The sequence below is a fragment of the Ambystoma mexicanum genome, chromosome 4p, assembly GCF_040938575.1.
Source record: "Ambystoma mexicanum isolate Mex_15411 chromosome 4p, UKY_AmexF1_1, whole genome shotgun sequence".
Lineage (NCBI taxonomy): Eukaryota > Metazoa > Chordata > Amphibia > Caudata > Ambystomatidae > Ambystoma > Ambystoma mexicanum.
In genome coordinates, this window is record NC_090927.1 from 748,773,389 (window position 1) to 748,777,260 (window position 3,872).

Here is a 3,872-nt window from a genome sequence, read left to right on the forward strand (position 1 = left end):
GCCCCGCAGGCAGCCCATCCACCCTGGCCATGCCCCCCAGCCAGCCCACATGTCACCATGCACAAGTGAGCACCAACTCATGTCCCCCTGCACCCCACCCCCCCAGCAGTGACAGGCACCTGCCAACAGGCCCCGACTCATGTCCCCCTGCAACCCCCCACCCAGCAGTGACGGGCACCTGCCAGCAGGCCCGACTCATGTCCCCCTGCACCCCCCCAGCAGTGATGGGCACCTGCCAGCAGGCCCCGACTCATGTCCCCCTGCACCCCCCACCCAGCAGTTACGGGCACCTGCGAGGAGGCCCGACTCATGTCCCCCTCCAACACGTCATAAAGATCCACAATCATGGCCCTCATGTCCACTTAAATCCCACAGCACGCCACCCCAGTCTTGAGATGAAATGAATTTCCCAATCCACCCCACACTGACATGCCTATCTCATGACACAAACCAAAAGTCAACTATGAGCGAATACCACACATGGAAGTAAAATATGAAAATGTATTATGAACAAAATGAATGTAATAAAATGAAAGCATAAAAAAGTGAAGTTTAGTGAACAGAGAGTGTGTCAGCGGAAACAAAATTCAAGTTAAAGTGGTGACCGGCAATGGGTTGGGGAGAGAGGGGGCCCCCGAAATTCGGAATCACAGATCAGGCCATATAAACCAAACAATAATTGAAAAACATGAATATTTTATTTAAATTCCATTTGTTTAAAACATACATATTAAATTTTAAATTTTGTTACGAGCTCATCTCTAAATAGCAGCATATTGTTGTAGAATAAAGTGCATAGTGAAACAAAGTGCCAATATAAAACCAGACTGAAAATTCAGTCAGTATTAACTTCATGTTGCCAAGCTGTCTGAACCTCAAGTCGGCTGAAGAGGGTCACCCGGCTGGTGGTCAGAGGCTATGGCCGCATTTAACAATGTAGAGAAAACCCCAAAAATATATGGACAAGGCAATAGTAGTTCCTAATTAGAAGAAGGGGTGCCATACGTCGACTACTGTACTGTCATGACCTACTATATACACTAGGTCTGACATATACACAGGAAGTAGTTTCGATGGTGCGGAGCATCTAGGCTGTTTCACGGTTGATGCCCATCTTCTTCAGGACGGCGCACTCCCGTTGGAATATTTGCCACTTAAAGGTTTTAATGTAGCAATAAGGCAATAATACACACAGGAATACAGAATTATGCAAAATGAATCCATAATTTTACCTAAAAGAACCAAACAAAAAAGAGGGAAAAACAAATAAAAAACAGTAAATACATAAACAAAACAACACCGAGGATACATTGTGTATCGACCTGCAAAACTAAATCAAATCAAGAAAACAGAGGGCATAATGATTAAAACATACTGATCTGTGATTGACGAACAGGATTACCCCCTCCCCGCCCCCATAGAACACTGTCCGGAAAAACACCTCCTTACTAAATAATGGGAGAAAACATGGTTAAATAATTAAATTATCAAATTTACCAATATCTCAACTTTGAAACTGGTCACTTGTTCCCGAATGTACATCCTGGGAAATGTGTATGGACCTGTAGGGCAAGTTCTCAGTCAAGTAGAACTGCAGAAAAACAAAAAGGAGAGACAGGAACATATTATAATACAGGAGGGATCATCAGTAGCTGATATCCACTCCAAAAAACCAACAACCAAGGGTGCACGCCATACGGCAGTCCTTCCTAATGTGGCAATAAAAAAAGGTAAACGCAAAACCAAACATTAGAGCTCACCTAAATTGGGAACGGATCACAAGCATAGGAGTTCAATCGCACAATTGTGTCACGGGTGACCAGTCACAATAAGGCATCTGAAAAGATCTGTCCTACTGGAGTCTAGTGTTGTTCACCGCGTTATGGTTCGTGCGCAGATAGCTGTGGTAACGTAAATAATTAGATAAATAAAGAGGCTGTGTGAGCAGTCAATATAGAGGGTTACGAGACAAATAGTCCTCCAACATGGAATACATCGCTCGCCCCATGATGTTAAACAGATTGCTTCAATGCTAAGGAAACTAATAAAAGCAGTGCTAAAATTAATAATAAAGACAATGTAGCCGCTACAGTAGCAAATGCTAAAGAGTTGCGACCAATATAATGCATATTTGGCAGCTAGAGTGAACATGCAGGAAATTAGCATCATTCTCAGCATATAGCCGAGATCGGTGTGTACCCTGCTGATTAATGGCAGACATAGCTGCCAGCAGAACGTCAGTGCTACTGGCTGCTGCAGCCGCACTGGAAGCCTAATATATTAATTGGGCGCCTAAATTAGCACTCCAAAAAGGCCCCCCAATTGTGTCCTGGTTCGCAACAAATGACTGCTCAAAGACGATTTCTAGATGTTCAAATAAGTGGCCCAGCATCCCAACTCACCGTCAGTCTGTGCGCGAACCATCCCGCCTTCGTTGAATCCTCAATAGCTCTCCCACAGAACATGGATGGAACGGCTTTAAATAGCCAAATGAAGGGAGGGGAGGGGGAGGAGGGGCAACAAGGCACACCAGTGCCAAGCTCAAACAGTTTGCAGCTGGCTTTAATGAGCAAGCCGTGTCTGGTGTTGCAGAGTCTTAAATCACAGCCCAAGTTGCAAAATAAATAAAATGGACCGAGGCAACTGCGCTGCTCGCTCGAAGCTCACAAACTAGGTTGCAAAAGTTAAATAAAATGAATGAATGCAATGGAATAAAGTGTGAACCCAATAGGCAATACGACAGTAATCTCAAATAATGAAAGCGCCAAATAATAAGAGAAGGCATTAGAATTCTAAAAATAAGAAGAAAAAAACTGAAAAGCACCCACAGGCTGAAAGAGAAAGCTATGAAATGTGTACGAAAACGTAACACAATACATTTGTAATGCAAACAAAGTTAAAAGCTTAATTCTTTAGGCTGAAACGACAAATCTTCTAAATAAATAAACGCAGATAATCTGAACTACCAAAACAGTTCTTCTAGGTTTGTACAAATGTATGGGTGGTGGCAGTCCACTTTTCCTGTGAATTCAAGAAGGGACTATGAAATGTATATGAAAACATAGCACAGTAGGTTTATAATGCAACCAAAATTAGAAGCTCAGTGCTATGGGCAGGAACAGCAATTCTTCTGAACGAAAGTCAAATAATCTAGGCTGCCAAAGTGAGTCTTCTAAGTTTGTACAGATATGTGGGTGATGGCAGCCCACTCTTCCTGTGAATTCAGGCCCACTATATGACTTTGGGTGTTGTAAATCCACCAGTTGTCTCGAGTGGATAGTCTATTAGCAGAGGTATTAGAGTCAAAACCTCTTATTTGTTCTAGCGCCCACCAACGTAGATCATTGCAATCATGCTGGTATTCTACGAAATGGAGTGCAAGGGGAGATGTGAGGTTTCCCGTACGAATCTTGGACTTGTGTTCAGAAATTCTGAGTTTCACAGGTCTCGATGTCTTGCCTATGTAGGTCTTGTCGCAGGGGCATGTAATCGCATATATGACGTTCTTCGAATTACATGTTGTATGGTCCCTGAGGTTCCATACCCTGTTGTTGATGTTCACAGTTGTAGTAGCTGTGGTTGACCCGCAATGGCAACAATAGCCACATGGAAAGTGGCCATGGACTTTGTTCATCCCCCACATCTCAGTAATAGTTTTAGGACCTGACAGAGGCAAGGACCTATCGGCCTTAGAAAGACAACTCTTAAGGTTTTTACCTTTTCTGAACGCAAACATGGGAAGGGCCAGATCGGAATGGTTCAACTGTAAAAGATGCCAATGCTTGTTAATTGCTTTCTTAATGGCCGAATGGTGAGTGTTATAGGTCATTGCACAAACCATTCTCGACTGGTTAGATTCCTCGCGAGGGTTC

At 43.5% G+C, this 3,872-nt stretch overlaps 1 long non-coding RNA gene across 2 annotated transcripts; it reads right to left on the reverse strand.

Annotated features, from left to right (window-relative positions):
- Positions 1 to 676: 676 nt before the first annotated feature.
- On the reverse strand, positions 677 to 2,566 carry LOC138453449 (uncharacterized). 2 transcript variants are annotated; one of them, XR_011260431.1, is made up of 4 exons: positions 2,403 to 2,554; positions 1,761 to 1,901; positions 1,498 to 1,591; positions 677 to 1,232 (listed from the first exon to the last, which is right to left on the reverse strand). It is a non-coding gene; the product is annotated as an uncharacterized lncRNA (long non-coding RNA). The 2 variants fall into 2 exon arrangements; XR_011260430.1 differs by having other exon boundaries at positions 1,761 to 2,566.
- Between the last annotated feature and the right edge of the window lie 1,306 nt (positions 2,567 to 3,872).